Source organism: Scyliorhinus torazame, chromosome 1 (genome assembly GCF_047496885.1).
Source record: "Scyliorhinus torazame isolate Kashiwa2021f chromosome 1, sScyTor2.1, whole genome shotgun sequence".
In the NCBI taxonomy this organism is placed as follows: Eukaryota; Metazoa; Chordata; class Chondrichthyes; order Carcharhiniformes; family Scyliorhinidae; genus Scyliorhinus; species Scyliorhinus torazame.
Window position 1 is genome coordinate 209,658,155 of NC_092707.1, and position 19,038 is coordinate 209,677,192.

Sequence of the window (19,038 nt, forward strand, 5' to 3'; positions counted from 1 at the left end):
CAAAATTCTCCCCCAACGGCGCGATGTCCGCCAACTGGCGCCAAAGACGGCGCCAATCAGACGGGCATCGCGCCGGCCCAAAGGTGCGGAATGCTCCGCATCTTTGCCGGCCTAGCCCCAACATTGAGGGGCTAGGCCGGCGCCGGAGGGATTTCCGCCCCGCCAGCTGGCGGAAATGGCGTTTATTGCCCCGCCAGCTGGCGCGGAATTGCGGCGCATGCGCGGGAGCGTCAGCGGGCCGCTGTCAGTTTCCCGGCACATGCGCGGGAGCGTCAGCGGCCGCTGTCAGTTTCCCGCGCATGCGCAGTGGGGAGAGTCTCTTCCGCCTCCGCCATGGTGGAGGCCTTGGCGGAGGCGGAAGGGAAATAGTGCCCCCATGGCACAGGCCCGCCCGCGGATCGGTGGGCCCTGATCGCGGGCCAGGCCACCGTGGGGGCACCCCCCGGGGTCAGATCGCCCCGCGCCCCCTCCCCAGGACCCCGGAGCCCGCCCACGCCGCCTGGTCCCGCCGGTAAATACCAGGTTTGATTTACGCCGGCGGGACAGGCAATTTCTGGGCGGGACTTCAGCCCATCCGGGCCGGAGAATCCAGCGGAGGGTCCCGCCAACCGGCGTGGCCCGATTCCCGCCCCCGCCCAATCTCCGGTACCGGAGACTTCGGCAGGGGCAGGGGCGGGATTCACGCGGCCAATGGCCATTCTCCGACCCGGCGGGGGGGGGTCGGAGAATGACACCCATCATGTGCAGAAATTGTGACAAAAAGGGCCACATTGCATGTGTTTGTTGGAAAAAGAAACTTCCAGGCAAAAGTTGCAGGAAGCTAGAGCCACATAAAACAAGCAGGAATTGCCACAAATTGCAAGCTGAATCGAAAAAGCATCCATGTGGTACCAAAAGGATGTGAGAAGTACCTTGAATAAAGCCAAAATAAATTATGTGCAGATAGAGAAAGAACTCTTAGGAATCATTTTGGGAATAAAACGGTTCTACCAATTCTTGAATGGGCCGAAATTCACTTTAACGGACCATCGTCCATTAACAGTGATTTTTGGACCTCATACCGGGATTCCGTCACTGGCAATGAGCAGAATGCAAAGGTGGACATTGCTCTTATCAACACACACATACACTGTCAGCACAAACTGAATTTTCTAAGTATCGTCAGTCAAATATGTGGATAGGCCGTCAAGATGTGGGGCCACATTGGATTTGGTACTGGGTAATGAACCGGGCCAAGTGTTAGATTTGTTTGTGGGAGAGCACTTTGGAGATAGTGACCACAATTCGGTGTCTTTCACTATTGCAATGGAGAGGGAGAGGGCCATACGGCAGGGCAAGGTTTATAATTGGGGGAGGAGTAATTATGATACGATTAGGCAAGAATTAGGGAGCATAAGATGGGAACAGAAACTGTCAGGGAAAGGCACAAATGAAAAGTGGAGCTTGGTGCGTGTCCTTGATAGGCCCTACTCTCACCCCGGTCATTCTTTTATTTCTCACATAAGAGTAAAAAGCCTTGGGGTTTTCCTTGATCCGACCCGCCAAGGACTTCTCATGCCCCCTCCTAGCTCTCCTAAGCCCTTTTTTCAGCTCATGCCTTGATAGGCATGTCCCTGTCAGGCAGGGAGGAAATGGCCGTCTGAGGGAACCATGGTTCACAAAAGAGGTTGAATGTCTTGTCAAGAGGAAAAAGGAAGAGTATGTAAGGATAAGAAAACAAGGTTCATTAGGGTCACTTGAGGGTTACAAGGTAGCAAGGAATGAGCTGAAAAAAGGGCTGAGGAGAGCTAGGAGGGGGCATGAGAAGTCCTTGGCGGGTCGGATCAAGGAAAACCCCAAGGCTTTTTACTCTTATGTGAGAAATAAAAGAATGACCGGGGTGAGAGTAGGGCCGGTCAAGGACAGCAGTGGGAACTTGTGCATGGAGTCAGAAGAAATAGGAGAGGCGTTGAATGAATACTTTTCTTCAGTGTTCACCGAGGAGAGGGGCTATGTTTTTGTGGATGAGAATGTGATACAGGCGGGTAGGCTGGCGGAGGTAGATGTTCTGAGGGAAGATGTATTAGCAATTTTGAAAAACCTGCGGGTCGACAAGTCCCCTGGGCCAGATGGAATATATCCTAGGATTCTTTGGGAGGCAAGGGATGAGATTACACAGCCTTTGGCTTTGATCTTTGGGTCCTCACTCTCCATCGGGATAGTGCCAGAGGACTGGAGAGTGGCGAATGTTGTTCCTCTGTTCAAGAAAGGGAATAGGAATGTCCCTCGTAATTATAGGCCGGTTAGTCTTACTTCGGTGGTCGGTAAGTTAATGGAAAGGGTCCTGAGGGATAGGATTAATGACCATTTGGAAAAATGCAGCTTAATCCGGGATAGTCAACACAGATTCGTGAAGGGTAAGTCTTGCCTCACAAATTTGATTGAATTATTTGAGGAGATAACTAAGAGTGTAGATGAAGGTAGAGCAGTTGATGTCGTATACATGGATTTCAGTAAGGCGTTTGATAAGGTTCCCCATGGTCAGCTCATGAAGAAAGTAAGGAGGTGTGGGATAGAGGGAAATTTGACCAATTGGATAAGTAACTGTCTGTCACATAGAAGACAGAGGGTGGTTGATGGAAAATTTTCAGACTGGAGACCAGTTACCAGCGGTGTACCACAGGGATCAGTGCTGGGTCCTCTGCTATTTGTGATTTTTATAAATGACTTGGAGGAGAGGGCTGAAGGGTGGGTCAGTAAATTTGCTGATGACACTAAGATTGATGGAGTAGTGGATGAGGTGGAGAGCTGTTGTAGGCTGCAAAGAGACATTGATAGGATGCAGAGCTGGGCCGAAAAATGGCAGATGGAGTTTAACCCTGATAAGTGCGAGGTGATTCATTTTGGTAGGACAAATTTGAATGCGGATTACAGGGCCAACGGCAGGGTTCTGAGGAATGTGGAGGAACAGAGAGATCTTGGGGTTCATGTCCACAGATCTCTGAAGGTTGCCACTCAAGTGAATAAAGCCGTGAAGAAGGCCTATAGTGTGTTAGCGTTTATTAACAGGGGGCTTGAGTTTAAGAGCCGTGGGGTTATGCTGCAACGCTACAGGACCCTGGTGAGACCACATTTGGAGTATTGTGTGCAGTTCTGGTCACCTCATTATAGGAAGGATGTGGAAGCAGTGGAAAGGATGCAAAGGAGATTTACCCGGATGCTGCCTGGTTTGGAGTATAGGGCTTATGAGGAAAGGTTGAGGGAGCTAGGGCTTTTCTCATTGGAGCGAAGGAGGATGAGAGGCGACTTAATAGAGGTTTATAAGGTGATGAGGGGGATAGATAGAGTGGACGTTCAGAGACTATTTCCTCGGGTGAATGTAGCTGTTACAAGGGGGCATAACTATAAGGTTCGGGGTGGGAGATATAGGAGGGATGCCCGAGGTAGGTTCTTTACCCAGAGTGTGGAATGGACTGCCTGCTGTGATAGCGGAGTCAGACACTTTCGGAACTTTCAAGCGGTTATTGGATAGGCACATGGAGCATACCAGAATGACAGGGAGTGGGATAGCTTGATCTTGGTTTCGGACAAAGCTCGGCACAACATCAAGGGCCAAAGGGCCTGTTCTGTGCTGTACTGTTCTGTGTTCTATGGAAATGCAGATGGACCCTCCCGACTACCCTTACCAAACAATTCATGGATAAGCAGTTCATGGATTACTTCGAGCAAATAGAATACACTCCTGTTATCGCAGGACAGGTGAAGAAGCATACCAGAAATGATCCAGTACTGTCAAGAGGTTATGGACATGGCGCTTCAAGGCAAGAGTTCAGGAGCAAACCCTGAGTTCAAACTATATTTCACCCAAAGTCTTGAGTTATGCATACAGGCATGATGTCTCCTCTGGGGAATGAGAGTCATCATCCACCATTAGCATGAAAACATGTATTAAACCAATTTCACAGAGATCACTGTGGTATTATAAGGGTGAAGGAGATAGCCGGGAGCTATTTTTGGTGGCCGGGGATAGATGTTGAAATCGAGGAAAATGTCTTGTGCAAAGGTGTGGAACCTGCCACCTTTAACCCAATTGTACCCTTGGGAGTGACCAGAAGAGGCCTAGTAACAGGGTGGTTACGGCCGGACAGTTGGAAGAACGCATATTTCTGATTCTAGTTGATATTCACTTGAAGTGGCCTGAAGTTGCTACCATGAAGTCAACTTCATTGGAGAAAACAATTGAGAGATTTGGTGCTATTTTAAACAGATTGGTTACCCTGAACAACTGGTGAGCGATAAAGGACCACAGCTCCAGGGCTGGATTCTCCGCCCCACCCAGCCAAATTTCTATTTCACCCTGCCGGCGGAATGCTCTGTTAACGCCGGCCAGTCAATGGGGTTTCCCATTGTGGGGCTGCCCCACTCTGTCGGGAAACCCCCAGGCTGCCGGCAAAATGGAGCATCCCGCCAGCGGCGAATCCAGCCCCATATCTCGAGTTCATAAACGACTTGAAGGAGAACAGAATTCAACACATCCGATCACTCATCACCCTGCCACAAATAGGCTGGCAGAACGTTTTGTACACACAATGGAACACTCGTTAAAAGTAACCAGGGATCAAGTTTCATTCTCAAAATGTTTGAACCCATTCCTGCACAGTACAGGAATACTGCGCGCTCAGCAACCCAAGTTTCTCCACTGTTGCTAATGGTTAAACATTAATTACGCACAATATTTAATGTTCTAAAACTATCGAAGACAAAATAAATTGTCAACAAAAAGCAGCAGGATCAGGAGATATGGTGGGAGAACAAAATAAAACATTGGGTGGGATTCTCCGTTAGCTGATGCCGAAATCGGGAAAAGCAATTGGGCGGAAAATCGGTTCCCATGCCTAAATCGCGGCAGACGCCAATTTGACGCCAATTCACAATGCTCCAGCACCGCGACAGCAGCGTCAATGCATTCCGGAATGCACGTACAGTAGACACTGTTTTCATATCATTAGCGGGCCCGACCCGGTATTTTCTGGTGCCTCCGCGATTCTCCACCTCCGATGGGCCGAGTTCTCAACGGCGTGATTCACTTGTGCTTTTTGGCTGGGATAAGTGTGTGTAGGAAGTATAATGTGTATGTGCAGCTGCAGCTTGTCAGCCTCCCAAGTATCGATCACGGACTCGTCCAATCCCATACGATTTTTCATTGCAATCGATTGTGTTCCACACGGCACTGGTGATAGCTCCTCAACGGTAGCGGAATCGGTTTTTCTGTCGTAAAAGTCCACGGATCAAGGTCAGCCTGGTACTGGGTGATATCCCAGTACAACACCAGGTTAAAGTCCAACAGGTTTATTTGGAATCACGATTTTTCGGAGCATGGCCCCTTCATCAGGTGACTAAGGACAATTTAGCATGGCCAATCCACCTAAACTGCACATCTTTGGCCTGTGGGAGGAAACCGGATCACCCGGTGGAAACCCACGCAGACACTGGGAGAACGTACAGACTCTGAAAAGACAGTGACCCAAGCCGGGAATCAAACCTGGGACCCTGGAGCTGTGAAGCAACAGTGCTAACCACTATGTTACCGTGCCGCCCTGACCTCCTTCCGACATTGGAGGCCAATCCTCCTGGTCACACTGCCCGAGCGGACTGCTGCCCTGTGGCTCACCCTCCGGGAACCCCGGGGGAACAGGGGTACTTGGCCTCCACCATGTCTAGGAGCCTTCCCAGCTCAGCATTGCTGAATCTTGGGGCTGGTCTCCTCGGCACCATTGTTGCGAACTGGATGGGGTTGCTGAGCAAGTGCAGCATAAGTGGTGCTCTACGTTGTTAGCAAGCGTGATCCCGGCAAGCCAGCATTCGGGGCGAGAACCTGTGAGGCCTTGTTTAGTGGACCAATTAATGTTGAATAGTGTTGCCAGCCACGTTGGGCCAAGCGCCAGGAAACAAGTGGCAATTCCCGCTCGCTACAGCACTTGGAATTTTTACTGGAGAATCACGCCCATTGACTGTTGTTGATTGATTGTTCATGTTGCTAATTGATTGTTAATATTATTTGCCTCCTCATCAACTCTTCCTGGTGCTTGGATGTGGCGACCCTGGCGACCTAATGCTCCCCGGACCTGGAATACCTGACCGTGAAGTGCCGCCCATACTATCTTCCACGTGAGTTCACTTCAGCCATTATCACAGCGGTCTACATCCCACCCCAGGCAGAAGTGAGGAAGGCCCTGGACGAACTGTACACAGTTATAAACAACTACGAAACAGAACATCCGGAGGCCTTGTTCATCATGGCCAGAGACTTCAACAAGGCCAACCTCAAGAGTGTACTGCCAAAATTCCACCAGCACATCTCCTGTCCCACCAGGGGCGACAACACTCTTGACAACTGCTACTCAAAAATCAAGGGCGCCTGCCGTTCCATCCCTCGACCTCACTTTGGGAAATCAGACGGTGCTCCTTCTCCCGGCATACAAGCAGAAACTCAAGCGGGAGAATCCAGCTAAGAAGGTTGTGCAGTGCTGGTCCGAGGAAACAGAAGAGCTCTTACGTGGCTGCTTAGAGGCAGTGGACTGGTCCATATTTAAGAACTCAGCGACCAACTTAAATGAGTATGCCACCACCGTCACAGACTTCATCAGCAAATGTGTGGACGGCTGCGTGCCAAAGAAAGCAGTACGTACATTCCCCAAACGGAAACCATGGCTCAATCACGAGATTGACTCTCTACTGAAGGACAGATTTGAGGCATTCAAGTCAGACGACCCTGACCTATACAAGAAATCCAGGTACGACCTACGCAAAGCCATCCGGAATGCCAAGAGAGAATATCAAACCAAGCTGGAGTCACAGATAGACTCTCTGCGATTGTGGCAAGGACTAAACAACATAACGGGCTACAAAGCGAAGCCGAGCTGTAACTCGGGCAGCAGCGCACCCCTCCCCGATGAACTCAATGCATTCTATGCTCGGTTCGAGCAGGTAACCAACAATCCGCTGTCGAGTGCCCCAGCAGCCCATAACTCACCCATACCCACCATCACAGCTTCCGGAGTCAGATCGGCCTTCCTGAAAGTGAACCCTCGGAAGGCGACGGTCCCAGACGGGATCCCTGGTCGTGCACACAGAGTCTGCGCGGACCAGCTGGCAGAGGTACTCGCGGACATCTTTAACCTGTCCCTACTCCACTCCGAGGTCCGCACCTGCTTCAAGAAGACCACCATTATACCGGTGCCAAAGAAGAACCAGGCAATGTGCCTCAATGACTACCGTCCGGTGGCCCTGACTTCAGTCATAATGAAGTGCTTCGAGAGGTTGATCATGAAGCGCATCACCTCCATACTCCCAGAACACCTTGATCCACTGCAATTCGCATAACGTCGCAACCGGCCCACATCAGACCCCATTTCCCTGCCCCTACACTCATCCCAAGAATATCTCAACAACAAGGACTCCTACATCAGACTCCTATTTATTGACTACAGCTCCTCCTTCAACACCATAACCCCAGCCAAGCTCATATCAAAGCTCCAAAAGCTAGGACTTGGCTCCCCACTCTGCAACTGGATCCTCGATTTTCTGACCAACAGACAACAATCAGTAAGAATGAACAACAACACCCCCTCCACAATAGTCCTCAACACCGGGGCCCCGCAAGGCTGCGTTCTTAGCCCCCTACTCTACTCCCTGTACACACATGACTGTGTGGCAAAATTTGCTTCCAACTCCATCCACAAGTTTGCTGACGATACGACCATAGTGGGCCGGATCTCGAATAACGACGAGTCAGAATACAGGAGGGAGATAGAGAACCTAGTGGAGTAGTGCAGCAACAACAATCTCTCCCTCAATACCAGCAAAACTAAAGAGCTGGTCATTGACTTCAGGAAGCAAAGTACTGTACACATCCCTATCAGCATCAACGGGGCCGAGGTGGCGATGGTTAGCAGTTTCAAATTCCTAGGGGTGCACATCGCCAAAAATCTGTCCTGGTCCACCCACGTCTACACTACCACCAAGAAAGCACAACAGCGCCTGTACGTCCTCAGGAAACTAAGGAAATTCGGCATGTCCACATTAACCCTTCCCAACTTTTACAGATGCACCATAGAAAGCATCCTATCTGGCTGCATCACAGTCTGGTATGGCAACTGCTCGGCCCAGGACCGCAAGAAACTTCAGAGAGTTGTGAACACCACCCAGTCCATCACACGAACCTGCCTCCCATCCATTGACTCCATCTACACCTCCTGCTGCCTGGGGAAAGCGGGCAGCATAATCAAAAGCCCCTCCCATCCGGCTTACTCACTCTTCCAACTTCTTCTATCGGGCAGGAGATACAGAAGTCTTAGAACACGCACGAACAGACTCAAAAACAGCTTCTTCCCCGCTGTTACCAGACTCCTAAATGACCCTCTTTTGGACTGACCTTATTAACACTACACCCTGTATGCTTCATCCGATGCCGGTGCTTATGTAGTTACATTGTATACCTTGTGTTGCCCTATTATGTATTTTCTTTTATTCCCTTTTCTTCCCATGTGCTTAATGATCTGTTGAGCTGCTCGCAGAAAGATTCTTTTCACTGTACCGCGGCACAGTGACAATAAACAAATCCAATCCAATCCAATCCAATATTGTTTATTGTGTCAGAGACCTTTGATTTAAAGGGGGAGGACATGGCGATAATTCAAAGTGTTTTTAGTGCTTCCTCACAAGCAGCCTTATCACTGAACAGGGGCATTTTTTCCATTCTCCTTTTTCACATTTTCTCCCAAATTTACACCCAACAATAAACAATAATCAGGAACAAATGTAATGCCAACCCCCATATCAATAACAATGATCCCATCCTCCCACCAAACGCCCAAACATTAGCCCGCATGTTAACATAAACAAATGACAGAGGAATCAGAAATCACCCATAGTCACCATTGACACATACAGTCCCCCCTCCCCCCAACTCTCCCAGCCCCCAACCCCCCTAATGTTCGATATGATCCAATTCTCGAAAGGGCATCATGAATAACACCCATGAATTGTACAATCCCTCCATCCTTCCCCTCAGTTCAAATTTGACCTTTTCAAGCGTCAAGAATTCCAGCAGGTCCCCTCGCCAAGCTAGGGCACAGGGTGGAGAGGTTGATCTCCACCCTAACAGGATCCGCCTTCGGGCGATCAACGAGGTGAAGGCTACAATATCTGCCTCTGCGCCCGTTTCCAACCCCGGCTGGTCCGACGCCCCGAATATGGCCTCCCGAGGGCCCAGGTCCAGTTTCACGTGCACCACTTTAAAGATTACCCTAAACACATCCTTCCAGTAATCCTCCAGCTTTGGACAGGACCAAAACATATGAACGTGGTTTGCGGCCCCCCCCCCCCCCACAGCGTTCACATACATCTTCTACCCCCTCAAAGAGCCGGCTCATCCTCGCCCTTGTAAAATGCACTCTATACCCCACGTTCAGCTGTATCAGCCCCAACCTCGCACACGAGGTGGAGGCGTTCACCCTCCGGAGCACCTCACACCAGAACCCCTCTTCCATACCCTCTCCCAACTCTTCCTCCCATTTGCCTTGATCCCTTCTTGCGGCGTCTTCTCCACCTCCAAAATAGCCCCGTAAACCGCCGATACTACCCCCTTCTCCGGTCCCCCTGTCGTCAGCACCTCCTCCAGCAATGTGGAAGCCGGCTCCACTGGGAAGCTCTGTATCTCCTTTCTGGCAAAGTCTCGAACCTACATGTATCTAAATATTTCCCCCTGCACCAGCCCATACTTCGCTCCCAGCTCCTTCAAACCCACAAAACGACCCCCAAAAGAACAGGGGCATTTTAAGAGAATGATTCCGTGATGTCATTGGAGATAATATCATCAGCCGTTTGCGTGGGCAAACAGGCAGTCTAACATTGCAGCCTGTAGTGTTAACTTCTTCCAAATAAAGCTCTACATCTTGGGTGAACCTCCAAAGCCTGCAGACACTAACTTGAATCCAGCACAACGATAGTCACCAAGAAATCAAATAGGGAATTCAGAAGAAACTTTTTTACCCATAAAGTGTTGAAAATAAGGAACTGCCAACCCAGTGAATAGTATAGATGAATTTATAGGGGATGTTAGATAAACATATGAAGGATAAGGATGGTTATGCTCATAATTAGATCAAGAAAGTTGACAGGAGTTCAAGTGGAGAGTGAACGCCTGTACGGACTGGTTGGCCTGTTTAATCTGTAATTTTATTGAATTAATATGAGTTCTATGCCAATAACATATTATGGTGTCCAAAACATAATTTGCTTTCCTATTGGTCTGAGAGGAAGGTTTTTAATTTTTCCCAATATGCCCTGTAGGCAGCAGCAACCTTGAAAAAAACTTAATAAAGTTGCTAAGACCACTTGCTAGAACCTCCAGACAAATGATTTTCCTATAGCTGGCCTTAGCAAATCTGTATTAGGGTCAGCGCTGAGTAATTGAGACCACAAATGAAAAAACAAAATGAAATGAAAATCGCTTATTGTCACAAGTAGGTTTCATTGGATTGGATTTGTTTATTGTCACGTGTACCGAGGTACAATGAAAAGTATTTTTCTGCGAGCAGCTCAACACATCAATAAATACATGGGACGAAAAGGGAATAAAAGAAAATACATAATAGGGCAACACAAGGTATACAATGTAACTACATAAGCCCCGGCATCGGTGTAGTGTTAATGAGGTCAGTCCATAAGAGGGTCATTTAGGAGTCTGGTGACAGCGGGGTAGAAGCTGTTCTGATTCAAACTCCTTGGGCAGGATTCTCCCGCAATTGGCGGGGCGGCCCGTACCAGCGTCAAGAGCGGCGTGAACCACTCAGGCGTCGGGCCGCCCGGAAGTTGCAGAATCCACCGCACTTCCGGGGGCTAGGCCGGCGCTGGAGAGGCTGGCGCCGCGCCAATCAGCGGCGAAGGGCCTCCGCAGGCCGGCGCGAGTTGGGGCATGCGCAGGACTGCCACCGTGTTCTGGCGCATGCGCAAAACCGCTGGCGTGTTTCCTGCGCATGCACAGGGGGTTTCTTCTCCACGCCGGCGTGGAGGGAAAGAGTGCCCCCATGGCACAGGCCCGCCCGCAGATCGGAGGGCCCCGATCGCGGGCCAGGCCACCGTGCCCCCCCTCCCCCGGGGCCGTATCCCCCCCCCCCCCCCCCAAGGACCCCGCTAACTGCACTCCAAGCCAGGTCCCGCCGGGATAGATCATGTCCATCTCACGCTGGCGGGACTGGCCGAAAACGGACGGCCGCTTGGCCCGTCGGGGCCCGGAGAATTGCCGGGGGGGCGCTGCCAACGGCCCCCGACTGGCACGGCACGATCCCCACCCCCGCCCGGAAACCGGCGCCGGAGAATTCGGCGGCCGGCGTCGGAGCAGCAGGGCGGGATTCATGCCGCCCCCCCCCCCCCGGCGATTCTCCGAACCGGCGGGGAACGGAGAATCCTGCCCCTTATTTTTATATTCTTTGTCAACACTACATATCTGGCTATCTTATAACAGGGTAGTGGTAATACTGCTGACCTAGTAATCCAGAGAACCAAGAAAATGCTGTGAGACCTGGGTCCGAATCCCACCATAGCAGATGGTGAAATTTGAATTCATAAAATCTGGAATTAAATGTCTCATGATGACCATGAAACCATTGTTGAGTGTCGTAAAAAGCCATCTGGTTCACTAACGTGTTTTAGAAAAAAGACATCTGTCTTCCTTACCTGGTCTGGTCTACATGTAACCCCACATCCACAACAATGTGGTTGACTCTTAAATTCCCTCAGGAATGGGCAATAAATGCTGGCCCAGCCAACGCCACCCATTTCCCATGAATGAATAATTCCTGGGCGGGATTCTACGCTTGCCAACGCCAAAAACGCAAAACGTGATTGGATGGAGAATAGCTTACGATGCCAAAATTGCGGTAGGCGCCGGTTTGATGCCTGCCAGGGCAGGTGAGGGAAGGGTGGGGGAACAGGCCGAGCAACCGGGGTACACCCCCCACAGGACTGGGGTGGTGCCCAGGCACTGATCGCCATTACGGTGGCCATCTTGCTGTGCACCCACTGACCACCCACCTCGGCCCTTGGCTCTACACAATGACACCGGTCGTATGGGTGCACCCATCCCCGCACAACAACCCCCGCCACAGCGCACCCCCCCTCCCCGGGCCCCAAACATCCCACCAGGGGTTTCCTGATGGCGTGGGGCTGCCCCACAATGGGAAACTCCCCAGCCAGCAAAACGGAGCATTCCACCGGTGTGCCGAACCAGAGATCTGGCGCGGCGGGACAGAAAATCCAGCTCACAGTTTGTTTTGAAAAAAACTTTTGCTGTGCAACAGAGAGCGGCCTACAGCAGCTACTATGTTGTGTTTGGACACAAGCTGCTTTATGGAGATCCAGGGTCTGTGGAACTCTCAGTGACTGTGTTTAAGATAAAACCCAGATTGAAAACAGAGAGAGATCACATGATCAGCTCCTGGCTATAAAATATACCGGATTTGAACTAATAGACCGAAATAGACTGCCATAGAGCTAGAAGGGGCAACAGTCTTATCCTGTTTCTCTTTTTCTGAGATCTCTCTCATCAAAGCTTAGCTATTTGTGATTAGAAAACCCACTAGAAAGTCTCATTACTGAAAACCAAGAAAAACCAGAAAGCATAATTTTAAATCAACATCACTGAATTTATCAAGGAGGTAAGAGAAGCATCTAACCATGACAGCTCTAATGAGTCACCCAAGTACCACCAGCTCCTTTGGTAAGTGACCCAACAGTTGCAAACACGCATCTGGACAAACCTTGAATGATTTTTTTTACTGACTTTAATTTTTACTTGTTATTTTCTGTACCTTTGCCAGAATTAGTTTTAGCAATAATACTAACTGTTTGCTCGTTAACTTAAGGAACCTGGCTGGCTTATTTCCTGGGCGGCATGGTGGCAAAATGGGCGGGACAATGGCACAGTAGTTAGCACTGCTACCTCACAGCGCCACGGACCCAGGTTCGATTCCGACCTTGGGTGACTGTGGAGTTTGCCGTTCTCCCTGTGTCTGTGTGGATTGTGCTCTGGTTTCCTCCCACAGTCCAAAGATGTGCAAGTTAGGTGTGGTTTACGGGGCCTAGGTAGGTGGGGGAGTGGCCTAGGTAAGGTGCTCTTTCAGAGGGTGGGTGCAGACTCTTTGGGCCGAATGGCCTCCTTCTGCACTGTAGGAATTCTATGGATATACCCAAACTCTATTATAAGCAGCTGTTACGGAGAGGAGGGGTTTTATTTAAAACAGGTCTGATTGCGCCTCTCATCATCCATTCGTAAACAGAAAGGTGTTTTTCATTTTTGATTTCCCCCTTTATATGTGGTAGCGTATTTTACCAACACCACCCCCCCCATCCAAGTTTTGGTGTGATCCCAATTCTCGATTAACAACCCCACAACAAACCTGAGTTAGAATTAACTAAAAGGGTTATAGTGTATTTGCATGTACTCAAACTCGAGAGGAGCGTTGCAATGTGGCATCGTTTATACAATAAACATGGGATAGAGAACAGAAAGAGAATTATTTCACAGAGTCGGTCATTGAAGATGGATGCTGGGTAATCCGCTTTTCCAATAGAGATGACTTGCATGATGGGACATCATGATGATATAGTCTTGTAGGTACTGGTATAGATGTTCAGAGGTTCTAGTAGAAACAGTGTAGATGGGGACCAGGCAGTTTCAACCTGGACAGTGTTCTGGTTCTGCTACTGCTGATGGAAGGTGGCAAACTTTGCGAGAGGTCAGAAGCAGGCTTCTAGCCTGCAGTCCTGTTTCTCTTCTAAGGTTATGATGTGGAGATGCCGCCGTTGGACTGGGGTGGGCACAGTAAGAGGTCTTGCAACACCAAGTTAAAGTCCAACAGGTTTGTTTCGAATCACTAGCTTCGGGAGCACAGCTCCTTCCTCAGGTGAATGGAGGTTCTAAGGTTAGACAGCAACTGAAGACAGAATCCAAAAGCTGTAAATTAGAGCAATTCATACAGCTCAAATCCCAGTCATGTGACAGTGTGGTTTTGGGTCAAACCATCCCATTGTATTTTGAGTGGATAACTGTGGAACCATTAGCACAACATTGGAGATGAGAGCTCTTCCTTTTCCAGAGCTTGCTGGGGCAGATGTTACATTAACTCAACTTTTGTGTTGGCTTGGCTGGAATGGTCATACAATGCAAAGAAGTGTCACGTTTCAGGGGGATGATGAGTTAGCCTTTGTCTATCAGAGCCTCTCAGAATCACAATCTTTAAAATGCAGAAAAAGTCCATTCGGTCCACTGAGCACTCGCTCTCTGAAAGCGCATTCTGCCTACTTCCTCTGCCTTATCCCTGCAACCGTGCATTTCTTTTTTTTCCAGATAGCAAGCCAATTCTTTTTTGAATACCTCGATTGAACCTGCCTCCACCACCCTCTCAGGACGTTTGTTCCAGATTCTGGGTCAGAACATTTACCCTGCCCTCTAGATCTTGAGTGGAAACAGTTTTTCACTATTTACCCGATCCATACCCCTCAGGATCTCCATTCAGCCTTCTATTCGCCAAGGAAAACAGTCACATAATCTCCAATTCTTCATCCATGGACTCATTCTTGTGAATCTTCCACAAGTATCATCATGTCATCAGCTGTAGCCATTTTATCAGCCCAACAATATCATCCATATTTGTGGTTAGCACTGTTGCTTCACAGCGTCAGGGTCCCAGGTTCAATTCCCGGCTTGGGTCGCTGTCTGTGTGGAATCTGCGCGTTCTCTCCTTGACTGCATGGATTTCCTCTGGGTGCTCCGGTTTCTCCCACAAGTCCCAAAAGGCGTGCTGTAAGGTAGTTTGGACATTCGGAATTCTCCCTCAATGTACCCGAACAGGCGCCGGAGTGTGGCGACTGGGGGTAACTTCATTGCAGTGTTAATGTAAGCCTACTTGTGATAATAATAAAGATTATTATTATTAAAAACAGTATTTAAATGAGAGAATATGGAAGAGAGACACATTTTTAGTTGTTTTTTTACATCTTCTCAGGATGATACCAACCCAGGAGTGGGACAAAGTTAACCTCTCCTAACTTGATCGTAAAGTATCCTTAATAAAATTGTGCTCTTTGAAATTGGTGATCAACTGGAGAAGGCTCCATTGAACATGCTCTTCAGACAAATACAACTCGACTGACTTTGAATCACCAACCTGTGGAAAGACTTGTCAAAGCAGCATAGCAAAAAGAGCTGATAGAAATGATGGCCACATTCTCAGGATACACTCTTGATTCATATGGGGAGGCGAGGAAGAATCACGGGTGGGATTCTCCGGTATCCGGCCGCCAAAGAGTGGCGTGAACCATTCCGGCGTCGGGCTGCCCGGAAGGTGCGGAATCCTCCCTATCTTCGGGGGCTAGGCCGTCGCTGGCGTGTTTGGCGCTGTGCCAACCGGTGCCAAAGGGCCTCCACCGGCTGGCGCAAATTGGCGCATGCGCAGGAGCGCCAGCATTTTCCAAGAACTGCTGGCGTGATTCCTTCGCATGCGCCAGGGGTTTCTTCTCTGCGACAGCCATGGCGGAGCTTTACAGCAGCCGGCGCAGAGGGAAAGAGTGCCCCCACGGCACAGGCCCGCCCGCAGATCGGTGGGCCCCGACTGCGGGCCAGGATACCGTGGGGGCCCCCCCCCACCCGGAGCCAGATCCCCCCCGAGGACTCCACAGGCCGCCCGCAGAGCCAGGTCCCGCCAGTAAGAACCTTGTGTAATTTACGCCAGTGGGACAGGCCAAAAACGGGCGGCCACTCGGCCCATCGCCAACAGCCCCCGACAGGCGCGACGCGATTCCCGCCCCGCCAAACAAACGGCGCCGGGGATTTTGTCAGCCTACGTCGGGGCGGGATTCACGCTGCCCCCCGGCGATTCTCTGGCCCGGCGGGGGGTCGGAGAACCCCGCCCCAGAGATATTTGGCGAAATTTACTGACTACCCCAGCGCATGTTTTCCGGCTGCGGAGGCGGCCCACCAGTGGGATCTACTGACGTCGCAGTTGTCAATGGGATTTCTCGGTGACAGCACCACTTGCCACCGGGAATCCGATGTGCCGGTGTGGGACCGGAATTTCCCGCCGGCGTGAACAACCGGTAAATCTCGCCTAATAGTAGATTAAAGCAAGAGGCTAATAATCTCACCATAAAGAATGGCAAACTTGAAGATTAGAAGGATTTAGAATTCAGTAAAGGAGGACTAAGATATTGTCATGTGAGAGTACCTTTAAGAAATGGGTGTCTATAAATGAGTGTATATATAGATATCTGTAGTGAGAGTACCTTTAAGTAATGGGTGTTTATTACTGCAGTGATGTCAGAGAGTGGGTGGAGCTGGGCTGTCTGTCAGCTTTTAATTTTTGTTTTTAAGCAGGCTGCAGGATGTGTTTTAGTTTCATTTTCAGTGTTGGAGCTGAAGCCATACCAAGCAGGTGAACTGCTGTTCTCTCTGCCATCAAAAGACTATCTCTTGATCATTTGGGAATTCAGAATTATAAATGTTCTCAGTAGTGAATGTAAAGCTAATGTGCTTCTGTTAAAGGTATTTTTAAGTCGTATGGATGTTAAAAGGAAAGCTTAAAGGATTACTTAGTGTTGTAGTCTTTGGGGGTTGTATTTGAATTAATGGTTGCTAAGATGTTCACTATATGTTTTAAATAGGTTAACTTGAGTTCATAGAATAAACATTGTTTTGCTTTTAAAAAAGTACTTTTCCATTTCTGCTGTCCCACACCTGTAGAGTGGGCCGTGTGCTCCCCATACCACAATCTATTAAACGTTGTGGGTCAGGTGAACTCCATGATACACTTTGGGGTTCTCTAAATCATGGCCCACAACAAATTGGGGGCTCGTCTGGGATAAAAGTCTATCTATTGGATTGGCTTAGTGAACTTAAAGACAGTGAGGGGTGAACATATTGTGTGTGGTTGGTTTTCAGGTGTGGTATTCTAGTTTAAGTAGGGAGTGTGTTGTGGACAATGGCTCTTTCAGAGGCTCTGATGATTTTGGGAGTGCAGATGGTCACGCGCAGTACCTTACGGACAGAGACTAAAAGCAGACTGTTAGATTTGGCAAAAACATTGCAGTTAACATTACCTGACAAAATGCGAAAAGGTGAGGTAATTATGACGGTGGCTAAGCATTTAAAGTTGCCTGAGATACAGTTTGACTCATTGGAAACAGCAAAATTTCAGTTGCAAATTAAATAAATGGAACATGCGAAAGAATTATAGCAGCTTGAATACGAAAGTGAGAGCGGAAAAAGAGATAGCAAGGAAAAAGAAAGAGAGAGAGAGGAAAAAGAAAAGGAGAGAGAAGAAAGGAGGAAAGAAAGAATAGCCCTAGCAGAACAAAAAGAAAGAGAAAGGGAAATACAGATCAGGGAAAAAGATAAAGAGAGAGTTTGAACTTCCGAAAATGGCCATGAAACATGCCAGTCAGTTAAAATTGGCAGACGTAAAGGGAAACGTACAGTTGGATGACAGAGAGAAAGAGCGCCAACGTCAAAGGCTCGGTGGGAATCTATTTAAATATGTCCAAGCATTGCCACGGTTTGATGAGAAGGAGGTAGAAGCCTTTTTCATTTCATTTGAGAAGGTAGCTAAACAAATGAAATGGCCACAGGACATGTGGGTATTACTGATTCAAACAAAGATGGTAGGTAGGGCTAGTGAAGTATTTGCATCACTACCGGAGGAGGTATCTGGGACGTATGAGGAGGTGAAAAAATCCATCTTAGATGCATATGAACTAGTGCCTGAAGCCTACAGACAAAGGTTTAGAAAGTTAAAGAAAGAATTTGGTCAAACATACATGGTGTTTGAAAGGCTCAAACAGAGTAATTTTGATAGATGGATAAGGGCTTTGAAAATAGACCAAATGTATGAAGCTCTCAGAGAAATTATACTTTTGGAGGAGTTTAAAAATTCAATTCCTGATGTAGTGAGAACTCGTGTGGAAGAGCAGAGGGTTAAAACTGCAAGGTTAGCAGCAGAAATGGCAGATGATTATGAATTAGTTCATAAATCAAAGCTTGGTTTCCGACACCAGTTTCAGCCTGTGAGGGATAGAAACTGGGGACATGAGAAATACTCAAGTGGTAGAGGCAAATGTGACCTGATGGGAGCTAATAAGGAGAGTGTACCTCAGATTAAAAAAGAAATCCAGGAGGGTGGAAAAGACATGAAAAGTTTCAAATGTTTTCACTGTAATGAACTAGCCATGTAAAGTCACAGTGTTGCTGGTTGAAGAAAAGCACTGGGAAGGCTGATGTGGTAAAACAGGATAAGACAGTGGGGTTTGTTAAAGTGGTAAAGGAAAGCCCAAATGAAGCGAAAGAGGTGCAAAAGATTGCAAAGCCTGATCAAGAGGTGATTGATAAAAAGGTGCCAGATCTCTTTAAAGAATTTACTTGTGTGGGTAAAGTTTACTCATGTGTATCAGGAGCAGCAGGTAAAGAAGTCACAATTTTAAGAGATACAGGAGCTAGTCAATCTTTAATGGTAAGAGATTAGGAGTTATGTAGTCTGGGAGGAATATTGCCAGAAAGGGTGATAATATGTGGAATTCAGAGTGAGAGGAGTAGCGTTCCATTATATAAGGAAAGATTGGAAAGTCCAGTGAAGAGTGATGAAGTGGTAGTAGGAGTAATAGAGAAACTATCTTGTCCAGGAATACAGTTTATCTTGGGTAATGATATAGCTGGATCGCAGGTGGGAGTGATGCCTACTGTGGTTGATAAGCCAGTGGAAAATCAGACAACTGAAGGGTTGAAGGACGAATATAGGATTTTTCCGGATTGTGAAGTAACAAGGTCGTAAAGTCACAGGTTAAGGCAAGAGGAGAAATAAAAGATTGAAGATAAAGTGGAAGTCCAATTATCAGAAACAATTTTTGATCAGATGGTTTATAAACAACAAGAACAGCTGGAGGATGAGGCGGATATTTTTAGTTCAGGAAAATTGGCGGAGTTACAACAAAAAGATATAGAAATAAAAC

General features: G+C 48.5%; 1 protein-coding gene across 8 annotated transcripts in view; it reads left to right on the top strand.

The window, feature by feature from the left end:
- The window catches only part of LOC140418616 (adhesion G protein-coupled receptor B2-like), a 1,340,408-nt gene that overhangs the window by 1,292,133 nt on the left and 29,237 nt on the right, over positions 1-19,038 (top strand). The gene's annotated exons all lie outside the window — the stretch shown is intronic.